Source organism: Melozone crissalis, unplaced genomic scaffold (assembly GCF_028551555.1).
Source record: "Melozone crissalis strain CALT ecotype California unplaced genomic scaffold, PUWL_Pcris_2 ptg000278l_1, whole genome shotgun sequence".
In the NCBI taxonomy this organism is placed as follows: domain Eukaryota; kingdom Metazoa; phylum Chordata; class Aves; order Passeriformes; family Passerellidae; genus Melozone; species Melozone crissalis.
Window position 1 is genome coordinate 127,203 of NW_026536032.1, and position 12,325 is coordinate 139,527.

Genomic DNA, 12,325 nt, shown 5'->3' on the forward strand with positions numbered 1-12,325 from the left:
TTAGCATGTCTTTCCTTAGAACTGTCTTTTCTTGGCAAATAACTGAAGCTCTTTATGTCTTCTCCTGTATATCATGTTTTTTTCAGATAGATTTTTTTCTAAACATTTCACTTAATTTCTCTCTTAAGTTGGCAGCTGCCTAGGAGATTCAGTTACATTAGATGTTGAACCACTTTCAAATCCATCAGAATTCACATGTTTAATTCACAGTCTTGCATGTTTGAAGCCTGACAAGTGAGGTTCTGGTCTTATTTATGTCAGTGTAAATAACACACAATGATACAAAACAAATTAAGCTTATCTAATATACCTTAACAGAATATTTCACTACTTTATACACCCCCAAAAAACCCATCAAAATACATTATTATGAAATCATGTACTTAGTCACTAAACAGAAATACCTATGCTGATTTCTCAAATATGTAGGTGCTACCTCTGTTGTGTATAATGATGGCAAGCCTCATTTTAACTGTTTGTCTTGTAACAGTTGAAATGTCTTGTATCTGTTTGTCTTGTAACACTCTTGCACATGTTTTAATTATCTTTACAACTCGCTGGATTGGTCTGTGGTTTTGCAATCAAATTGCACACAGGTTTACATGATCAAGGATTTTTACAACAGCTTCACACTGTTGGATTGCTGGTGCAGTATGAAGGACTCCTTAGCACATACAGTAAGTATTGCTCTTGGACAAAGTTCCTTATGTTCCCTGCCCAGAAGTTACCCAGGAAGTTCTTATTTTAACCTCAGCAAGCCTCTTATTTGGCTTGCTGAATCAAATCTTGTCCTTACAAGACAGTAGACTTGCACATAATAGCACAGCTGAAGTCATTGACACTGTGTTGTTAATTCTGCAGCAAAAGTTATTAATCTGTTTCATTCTGAGTTCCTCAGAGAACACGGCCTGCTTATTGTTCCATGCAGACCTGACCCAAAATAGCAGGTTTATAAAACTAATGCAAACGGAAGATTTAAACACTTACTGCTTTTATCAGCCTCGGCCCTGATCCCCAGTGCTGATAATGTGAAGATAGCCTGAAAACAGTTTCATAGTTTGTTACACATGCCATTATTTGATATGCATTAAAAAGGAAATTTGGAGGGAGAAATTGCCTTATGTTTCAAACTTTGAACTAGATCTATTGGAATCATTCCCTGAATCAGAGATTTTGACTAAAGTAGAGGAATTTAGCATTTGTGCAGCTTTATTATGCAGTTGCTCATTTGGAGATAGCTGTCTTCTCCATTTTACATGATGCTTGTTTTTATTCTCAAAACCTTTGTCCTCCATCAGCAGGAAAGCCTTTTGAAAACTTTCAGAATAGACAAAAATGGCTTTTCTGAGGTTATTTTATGTCTATATAGAGCAGGCTGATTTTCAGAATTGCTTAATACTCATGGTTACCATTTAGGGCACAGAATTGTCAGCAGTTCAAGAAATGAGTCTGGTTTTATGTAGGTTACTGTAATGTGGATTTAGAACTGTGATTTTTAGATGCACAGACTGGAAAATATATTGCTTTGCCCTGACCTATACAGTGACTGATCTGCCAACTCTGTTAATAGTCTCTTTAATCTTTTCATGTAGGTGAAGAAGCAGGGATGCTCGAAGACATGGCTGTGGGCATTTCAGATTTGCAGAAAGTAATGTTTAGAGTAATTGAAGCCAAGTCAGAAGATTTTTTGCCTATTATAAGTGGAAGGCGGTAAGAACTTTGTTTCTTGGAGCCCAGGAAACTGAGCTGCAGTTTTAATCTGTAGCCCATGAAACCCGTCTAATGGTTTTCTTGTTGCTGAGTTCTGTTTTATTGAAAGTGCATTGTTTTACTTTTTAGAAGGTGAGTTAGTAGGGATTCTAAAAGCCAGTAGGCTCTGGGTTACTCTCCTGATAAAAAGCTGAAGTTCCAGTTACTAATACAGATTAATCTGAGCAGCGTCTGTGTTGTGCAGAGCTGCTGGTGCATTATTCACACATGGATACTGAACCCTGGACAAGTGACAAGGCCATTGTTTACAAATGTGGTCTCTAACTGAGAAACTTTGCTTTTGAATGTCCTGAATTTGTATTTCAGCATGAGAAATGAAACTGCAGTTCCAAGAGTTAGGCCTTGATTGTTTTTAAGATGGAAACCAAAAAACTCCGATGCCACTTAGTATTAAAAACTTAGTAGTCACTTTTAAAAATGGAAGCCTTTTTTAGCTGCTGAAAATCACACAGGACATAGGCAGTCTCAGAAATCCTTGCACAAAATCACCTATCCTTTATGAATCTCACGTGAGTACTGCTGAATGTCAGGACATAAACTGCAATAGTCCGTTTATTTTGGCTATTTGAGGGTTAACAAGATTGGAATGGATTTTTCATCTTTATTATTATTCTAGTCTGAAGCTCCAAATAGTTTTATTTTGCAAAAATCACTTCCTTAATAGTATCATTGCTCTTAAGATGACTGTAAATTAAATTCAGCTAAAAGCAGGAACTTTTAGAAAATATATGTTTCCTCTGAAGGGGGCTTTCACCACTGATTTACTTAATTAATCTGGATGATTCACTCTCATCATATGGGCTTTCTGAGAAGGGATTGAATAAATAACAGGAAGGCTGGAATATGATAGGCAATACATTGGGAATAATTAAAATTAAAAAAAATTTTAAAATAAAATCTACAAGGTTTATGTGGAGGAGTGCCATTCCTCTTAGAGCTGTGATAAGACTGCTCCTATCAAACAGCATTGGAAGTGAACCGTAAAAAGAAAAGATGAAAAGGTGAAAATCTAGTTATTTTCTAATAATTTTTTTAGAAACCCTCCATTTTTATTTTGGTTGTTATATGGTATGGCTCAATAAATGAGAGTGAAAGACTGTAGAAATGCAAGACAGAAAAATCAAACTACAAATTCTTATCTTGAAGAGTCAGCATATTTACTTGTAATTGTTTTTTCTAGGAAAGTGCTTAAACCTGACATTCTGTGTGCACAAACAAATCAATCCAAAGTGTGTGGCACTGTCTAGCAGTGCACTGATCATCTGGTGTGGGTGGTAGACACCAGCCACCCAGGGGAGGTGAAATTCTGTTCAGGAGCTCACATGCTTTTATTAGAGGCCATTCTTTTATTAGAGGCGCTTTTGGAACATTCTTTACAGAATCACAGAATATTTTGAGTTAGAAGGGACCCATATGCATCATCAAGTGCAACTCCTGGCCTTGCACAGGGCTTCCCAAGAATCACACCCCGTGCCTGAGAGTTCAGATGCTTCTTGAACTCTGTGAGGCTTGGTGCTGTGACACTTCCCAGGGGAGCCAGTTCAACCTGCTCAACCATTCTCTGGCTGAAGAAACTTTTCCTGACATTCAAGAACCCCATCCTCACTCTTGTTTTCATTGTTCCTAGTGAACATTACATTATAGAGGTCCAGCTCCCAGCAAAGATGTTTGAGCTGCTGCCACAAGAGATTAAAGAGGGAAAGCTGCTTCGCATGTATCCAGTGCTCTTTAATGTTGGAATCAATGAGCAGCAAACACTGGCAGAGAGGTAAGGAAAAGTCACGTTGCATTTTCTGTCCAAGTACTCCATGCTGGTACAGGCTATCTCTCAGGATTAGAAACAAATCTTCTTTGTTATTTGCTCTTAGACAATCTCACATTGACTCAGTGTGTATTTTCAAAGGTATTAAAGGAAATAAACACAAGCTATGAAGCAATGTAGAACAGTGAAAAAGTCCAGATGAAGATAAGATCATAAGCAGGGCTCCGTTTCACAGAGTTGGTGCCATGTTTCTCTTGGATACAGGTGCAAAATGGATTTCTATTTCAGATGCAGAATTTTGGTTGTATGCAGTACTCTGAAATTCTCACACAAGTTTGAAAATTCAAAATTCTTACATCTTGAAGATGGGTTTGAAGAGACCAAACAAGTGATAAGCTAGAGAAATTAGTACTCCTCTGCAACAGATTGCTGGAAACTAATTAATTAGTATAATAATAGTCATGGATTCACCAACGTATTAATTTTCTCTTCCAAGAGAAGGGTATCTGTCAGTCATGTTAAATTACCACATTTGTGCAGGGCTAAAACTGCAAAGTAGAAGTCAAGATGTCAATACAGACAGCTACTTTGTTAAAACTTCTTTTCTTTTAGCTGCTTTTATTAACAGAGCGTCCAAAATACCTAATGCTTATCTTGAGGTTGCATTTGCTCTAAGCCAAAAGCTTATAGCAAAGCTGTAGCTGGAGTAATGGAGGGAGACAGTGAAAATCCTTAACCTGGGTAATAGGCAAGAAGTTAAACACCACAGGATTTTATCTCCTGTTCACTGTAGACAGCCAAGTAAACCCAGTCTTTTAAAGAAGTCTACTAAAGAATGTCATCAGGTAGCTTTGTGAATGTTTATGGGACACTTCTCCAAGTTGAGTGGTGGTATGTGAGAAAATTTAGGCAGAAAGTTGAAATGGGAGACATAGACTGAATCTAAAGACAGTAAAATCTGGCATTTTACTGTGAAAGAGCTGGATAGCTGGTTAGAGAACTTGGAAACTTCTTGAAAATGAAAATAGGTTATTCTGATGACATAAAGAGAAAAGTGCTGAGAGGAGTGACGTGGCCAAACTCATAATGTGCAAAACCAACAAAATCAGTCATGACAGTTCTGAGTGGGACACTCAAAAAATAAGAGGTAAGACATGATGTGGTAAGCAAGAAGCAGGCTGGTGGGAGCTTACACGAGTGAGATAGGCAGGAAGGACTGAGTTATGAATAGTCTGAGGAAAAATTTGACAACATTTAGAAATAGCCTGATTACCTGGGGGCTTGTAGAGGAGTTGGTATGAAAAGATGCCTGGCTTGCAAGTGAAGTGGCAGGAAGTGTTGTTCCCAGTGGTCATTTTACATTGTGTGCAAAGAAAGCCATAGGAGAAAACAAAATAACTGCATATTTATAAATATGGATATGTACTAATATCTGCCAAGAAAATAAGTTCAATGCAGAAGCAGCTTTAATGCATGCAGTTACAGTCTGCTTTTGTCTTAATTCAAAATGCTGCTTAACTCCTAAAGTTGTACATTTGTTTTTGAGACTGAAAACACCACACACGATTTATGTCTAAAAACATGGAGGGGTTTGTGGGATAAAGAACCTGAGAATATAAAAACACTTTCGTGGCAAATTTCTAGGAAATGTTACTGTATTAGAAAAAAAATCTTTTAATTTGTTTTTTGATAGAATACACTTGAGAATGTTTCCGATTTAAAAGAAATGTTCTCATGTGACAGTGCAGCAATGGCTACTAAGGAAGTAGTTACATCTTCTCCCTGTGGCCTGTTGAAATATTTGCTTCCCTTGTTCCCAATTTAGCAGCATATTTGGTATCTTCTGATCTGTGTCCCCTTCTCTCTGAGTTTCTCACTTATCTGCCCATGCCTCTCTTCCTGTACTCCTCCATTCCCTTTTCAAATCTATTCTGAAGATGAATTTCAAAACTTTGGCCCTAATTGTCATGGGGACATTCGTGTCTTTACAATCATATCTCCTGTAGTACCGTGAGATTTAGTTTCTTGGCATGTGAAATGTGGCTGTTGTAGAAATCTTGGTCTCAGAGAGAAAGATATTTGTTTTTATAGCTACAGTTATTTTGTAGATAAGCTTCTCTTCCATCTTGTGTCACTTCCATATTATCCAGCTCTTACAGAAATTGGTATGCTTAAGCAGTAGCAGCACTAAGAGATGGAGAGTTGGTGTTCTCTGCCTGTGGTACCCAATTTTTGGAATTGGAATTCCCCCAAAGTGCCTTTCCATTTATTCACGATTTGTGAGGGGAAAAGAATAAGTGCCTTATTGCATGTTTGTAAATAGATTGCTTTGTTAATAAAGTTTTGGAAGAAGTATGCATCAGCGATGATCTCATTTCCAAAAATTAATTCCAAAGCATACAAGAACTTAACTACTGCATGTTTGACAAAATCTAATGCATTTAGCACCAAAGTTATTTCTTTATGCAAAGAAATAACTATGAAGGATAATTTATCTTTTGTTGTTGTTTGTGGGTTTTGGGTTTTTTTCATAATTTATTGTGTATTTTCATAGGTTTGGAGATACCACTTTGCAGGAAAACATTAACCAGGAAAACTTAGAGCTTCTCAAAGAATATTACAAGTTATTTACAGAAAAAATGCCTCCTGATTGTGAGTACAAAATAATGCAATGTCCAAATCGGTTTGAAAAGCTTTGAGTAGGTAGAAGGTTATAAGACAGTAATATTAGCAGAATCCCATAACTTGTTCCATAAATTTAAACATTTTGTACCTGTACATGACCCTGCTGGTCTCAGGAGTGATTTCAGGCCTTGTGCCACAGCAGAAACTACAGAGAAAATGAAACAGAGGAATGATGAACTGAACAGCTATTTTAAGTTATTAAAATAATAAGTTTGTTAATATTTCATGTAGAGGACAGTCTGTACCTACTGTATTTTTACATAAATACTTGGTGGGCAATTTCATCAGCTTCAGTCATACCCTCTGTTCTTATTCTGAAAATATGTTGAGGTTTGGTGAACCATGGAGAAATCTGCAGATCAAATACAAGCAATGAGCCACATCATCATTATATGAATGACAAGGTTTCATTGGAATAGGCCCTGTATTCCACTTCTATACAACTTCTGTATTATAAACATAAGCATTACTATGCTGTTACTCTGATTGCCAGAAGCAAGGACTGAAGAAAACATCTGCATCAATCGAATCCTGTTATTTTTAATGCCCAAACTATAGTCCCAAATGTGGGAGATTTAACTGCCTGATGTTTAAATGCTATGTAAAACTTTAATATATCACATGCGTATGTATACATGTTTATCTCTTATATCAGGATGATTTTAATTTGTTAATCATTTTGACAGAAACAAAAGCCCTTCCTAAATGATGGGCAGGATGCCCATCCATCCCCCCACAGACCTAGTATTTATTTCCAGGATGTCTACAGAGAAACTCATACAATAAGTTGGGTGATTAATTGAGGGGAATCTTGCTAAGAAAACATCCTCGAAAAACTAACCTCATGCAGGTTAGGACTAAGGTAGATCTGCTACCTCATAAATGGATTTTATTTTATAAAAGCAAAAATTTGCATGCAGACAGTATTGGCTACTTTTCATTAACACAATTTAAACTTGTACTGCCTTCCTGAAGGATTATTAGTGAGCCACACAGTTCCTGGACTTCTTTCAGACTGTGAAGGCTTTTGAGAACTAATTGTGTCTAGTTCATCGTGTATTTTCTGGTTATTATAACTTTCTTGCTTTTTTTCTTTACCTTTAAGAACTCAGTCTCTTCTTTATACAATTTTTTGTGGAACATAAAGCATCTTTTGGTTCCACTGCCCTTCCCAGTACCTCCCTGCCAGTATACAGAGTCAGTCTTTTGCCTTGGAGAAATGTGCCTTTTAAACCAGCCCCCTGGGAAAAAAGGGAAGCTCTCAAACTTGTTCATTTGTGGCAGGACTTAATCCCACTCCTGTTCCCCCTCGTCTGGAAGACAAACCTCCATACAAGGCTGGCAGCAACCCTGGTGCTGGGGCCACGTGAGAGGCATTCAATATTGATGGCTTTTTGATGGTTTTGTCCCACCTATCCAGATAATTTCCTATAATGCCAAATCTGTGCTACAAAATCAATGCAGGACTGTGTTCCCAAAGCTGTCAGTTCCAAACAGTGCTCAAAAAGCCCAACAGAATTTGAGCATTTGCAGCCCTATTTGCCAGGCTGTTGGATCCACCCTTGGCAGCCTCCCTGGCCTGCTGCCTCATTCATATATTCCCTTTCAAAGAATTCAATTTCCCACTCCCTGAAAGGTATTGCCACCTTCGCTGTTAGTTTTCCTCTTGTGTCTGTATTTCTCCTTGGCAATAATAGTCTTGCTTGTAACTAAGCATCCACTGACTTTCTGTCTTTAGGATGAACATACACTTCGTCATTTACCCATTTGTTAACTTCTTAAATTCTTTTAGCAGAAACTGAAAATAAGAGCATGTTTCCAGCAAGGTTCCTACCAAAAATGCTGACCAAATATAGCTCAAAATGGTACTGCTTTTATAGAAATACTAAGACAGTAAGGGTCCAAAAACGTAAGATAGTTGTTTAGTAGTACGTAAGTACCTGAAAACAAAAAGGCTGTTTGGTATTTCCAGGCTTCTCCCCCTTATCAGCCTGATTTGGTGGTTTGGTACTGTGGGGGACCCAAGGAGTTTAGGCCATTGATCATTTCCAGTCAAGGTGCAACCCCTTTGGCAGTACTGTGAATTAGGAGACTCTTGCTGTACCTGTGCTGAAGTCATCCCTCTGAGATGTCACGTTTTCTGCTGTGACCCAAAGGAAAGCTACTGGGAGCAATAGAATGTTTAGTGATACATTTGCATCATCTCAAAGCATCTTTGACATTTTGTGCTCTCTGTTTTAAAGAAACAGATGCACCCATAAGTGTAATAGTCTAGCAGAGTGTGATGTGGTTTTATGTGCTCTACATTATCTAATGTACAATCAGAGCTTGTGATACAGAGGTAAAACAATCCACATTAAAATTATTGCAAAACAGATTCTGGATGTATGTTTTCCTCCCTTTTTCTTTTTTTCTTGTTTGTTTGTGAGTTTTTTTAGACAGCACAGTATGACTGGAGCAACTTAGTTCTTTTTGAATAGATTTAAAGTACTTCTTCCTATGAATCATGGATAAGGGAAACTACAGAATTTATTAGATGTAAAAGGTAAAAGCCTGTTGATGAGAGGGATCATTCCAACTTGGATCACGTTAGGAGAATGGATATTGACCTTCATTAATACTTCCCTCATTTTTTTTCTTCCAATTGAGTATAAGTTTTTGGGCTTGGGTTTGGGGCTTGGGTTGTGGGGTTTTTTCCCCTCACTGGATGGATAATTTACTTTCTCTGCTTGAAGAAATCCATTGATCAATTTAGTTTCACTTTGTTCCACTTGATTCTGGCCCCTTTATTTGGTGATAACTATGATTTAAATTCTTTTTACTTTGCCACCATGAGAAGAAATAATTTCAAAAAACAGATTCTGCATGTTTTTATTGATTTTCAGAACTAGCAAGGATAAATGCAACATTAGAAAAATCCCTCCTCTATATACATATGAAACAGAGGGGGAAATTAAATTGCCTACTCTTGAATTTTTGCTGGAGATGTAGGATAAATTAAACTTCAACTTAAATTCCATACCCAGAACAAGCAGGTAAATTTTTGGATTTTAAGCAAACTTGAAATTATTTTCTACTTCAAAATAAAGCCCCACTTAATTTCAGGAGAAATATACTTTGTTACTTTTTAGAGGGGATACTAAGTGCTGTTTAACCCTTATCTTACATTATAGAAAAATCTAAGGCATATTTTAAAACAAAAACTAGATGTTTCAATTTGAAAACAAAACCCTAATTTTTTACTTTAATTTTAAAAAATAATCATCCCATCAAAGCAGGTTGTAATACACTCAGTTTTTTTTTTATTTTTCTGATTTCTTTTGAATGTCTGTAATAGCTGATGAACAGAACTACAGCAGAGATTTGGTTTTGTTTTTCACCATCCATTTATAAGATAAAGGTTGAAGATACTTCAAATTTCCACGTGAAGATCTTAGGGAGGACAAGGCAATACTCAAAAGACATAAGGTTTGCTTATTCCTTAAATATTTAGCTGGTAATTTCTATCCTGTGTTCCAAAACAAGGCTGTAAATAATAGACCTGTTCTTTATCATGAGCATTCTTTAGTCGGGACAATCATATGACCAACCTTATCAAAATGAGCAACTTTTTTCGTCCTTTTTTCCCAGGTTTACCACATTTTCAAGAACAAAATGATTTAAAGGGATTGCTAGAAAGTCTTCATCAAAATATCCAGGCCAAAAAGAGAAAGAATGTAGAAATCATGTGGCTGGCTGCAACGGTGAGCTCTCTTGTTTCAAAGAAATTGATGAACTAACCATAAACTCATTTTCATAAGCTTGCTGACTTTGTAACTGCAATGGATTTTAAGGAAATGACTGGAAAACTCACTGGTTAAAGGAGGCAGATGTGCTGTAATAGTTTTTTGCAGACAATTTCTTTTTCTCACTTTTTAAACTGGTAGAACCTGCTAGAATTTGAGTGATTTGTTTGATATCCATTCTTTGATAATATAAAATTACTCAAAATAATTTTTTAGTGTCCTTGAGGTATGATGTGGGACATGATTGCTTGGTTCCCTTACTTTAACTTTCTGAGATGTGTATTTCTGGTCCTAGTGATCTACACACTGTTATTCTATATTCCATTTATTTATTGAAAAAGATGTAAGAAGAAAACTTTGTCAGTGCAGTAGCTGTGCAATATCACTTTTTTATTGCAGTGGAAGTACAAGATTCCACATATGAGCCCATCACTCATCCAGAATAATTACCTGGGATTTTTTTACTTTATTTTATAAATGATTTTTTAATATTTTAAAATTTTTTAGGACTCATTCACATCGAATAGCCCCAATGAATCGGGGGCTTCCAAAGATACTAGTGCAAAGAGAATTAATCTCTTCAATGAAACAGTTCTTTCACATAATTATTTAAGCAGATTATCATATAGTACTTGTTTTAAATCCCAGTGCAACTGTTCAAATTTTTAAACAGATTTAACTTTTAAAATTTTCAATTATATGATGGAAGAAACACTCATAGGTTCTCCTTCACTATCCTGTACCTCTTTGGATTCTAAGTAAGATTCCCTTAATTGGTTCCCTAAATTAAACTTTTGAGATTGTCCTCACCATGGTATCACAAAGAACTTAAAGGCTCTAAGTATTTTTTGATTTTTATAGAATTTAATAGTATTTATTGTTTAATAGAATTTCTAAGAATGCAATTAGCATTAGATGAAGAAACACTTATTTGCTGGACTGACACTGGTCATGTTTCAGTTCATGTTCCAGTTCATCCTGCGAGCTCTCCCATGATAGCCAATGCGGGAAGTTTCTTTTTGTGATTCCTGCTGTAGTTTATTGCCTTGCTGCATTCTCACAAACATTTTGAGGTTTTGTACCATTACACCTGTGATTCCCCAGGGATAGGTGTAAGCAAAGTATTACCTTTTCTCAGGACAGGTTATATCTGGGAAATGGTAGATTTGGGCACAGAAGCTCTCCTTCAATTTTTCTTTTTCTAGTAAAATATCATTTGAAACCATAGTATAAACTAATGGAATGATACAACCACAGATTGATTCCTAAGAGGAAGAATCATCCTCCAAAATGTCATGTTTCCTTTATGTGTTATAACTTTTTCAAAGTATAAGTGAAAGTAGACAATCCATGGCAGCAATTTGTTAAACTTTATTAATTGTGAGCCATACATTGAACAGTTCACCTGTTGAAAATAAAAACTATGTAAGTTAGATGTGTCTGACTCCATACCTTCACAAGAAGTTAGTCTGCTACATTCATGTTTGTGAGTTAAGACTCACCATATCTTCATTCATCAGATATTCAGACAATTTAGCTTTCATTGAACAGGGCAGCTGCTGCATTCAGTGAGGAAACGGTGAAGGAACTGTTTCTTTTATAGTTATGAAAGTCCCATGTCAAATTCAGGAATTCAGTGTACTGGTACTAACTTCCAGAAGGTGTTTTCTTCTTGAGAAGTGCTGTAGCTGTCTGGAAGCCCTCGCTGGGCTTGCAGAGCTGTGGGGCTGCGCAGCCTGGTAGGAAGGAAGGGCTGACCTGTGGGGCCTGCCCGTGTTTCAGATTTGCCGCAAGCTGAACGGAGTGCGCTTCACCTGCTGCAAGAGTGCCAAAGACAGGACATCCATGTCAGTGACGCTGGAGCAGTGCTCCATCCTGAGGGACAGGCACCAGCTGCACAAAGACTTCTTCATCCGGGCGCTGGATTGCATGAGGAGGTACGTGGGGCTCCATGGAACTCTGAGCCAGGCCAGGGCTGCCAGCAAACAGGGCCTGAGGCTGGTTCTGAGGGCCCAGCAGAGCCTGAGGCAGGTTCTGAGTGCCCAGCAGAGCCCAGGGCCACGGGCACACAGGGTCTGAGGCTGGTTCTGAGTGCCCAGCAGAGCCTGAGGCTGGTTCTGAGTGCCCAGCAGAGCCCAGGGCCACGGGCACACAGGGTCTGAGGCTGGTTCTGAGTGCCCAGCAGAGCCCAGGCTGGTTTTGAGTGCCCAGCAGAGCCCAGGCTGGTTCTGAGTGCCCAGCAGAGCCCAGGGCCGGTTCTGAGTGCCCAGCAGAGCCCAGGGCCACGGGCACACAGGGTCTGAGGCTGGTTCTGAGGGCCCAG

At 37.8% G+C, this 12,325-nt stretch overlaps 2 long non-coding RNA genes across 2 annotated transcripts; both read left to right on the top strand.

The window, feature by feature from the left end:
• The first annotated feature begins 1,617 nt into the window (after positions 1 to 1,617).
• Positions 1,618 to 6,133, top strand: LOC128949755 (uncharacterized). The gene is made up of 3 exons (XR_008484281.1): positions 1,618 to 1,710; positions 3,398 to 3,538; positions 6,087 to 6,133. It is a non-coding gene; the product is annotated as an uncharacterized LOC128949755 (long non-coding RNA).
• On the top strand, positions 6,129 to 11,840 carry LOC128949754 (uncharacterized). Its single transcript, XR_008484280.1, has 3 exons — positions 6,129 to 6,184; positions 9,848 to 9,960; positions 11,785 to 11,840. It is a non-coding gene; the product is annotated as an uncharacterized LOC128949754 (long non-coding RNA).
• Positions 11,841 to 12,325: the final 485 nt, after the last annotated feature.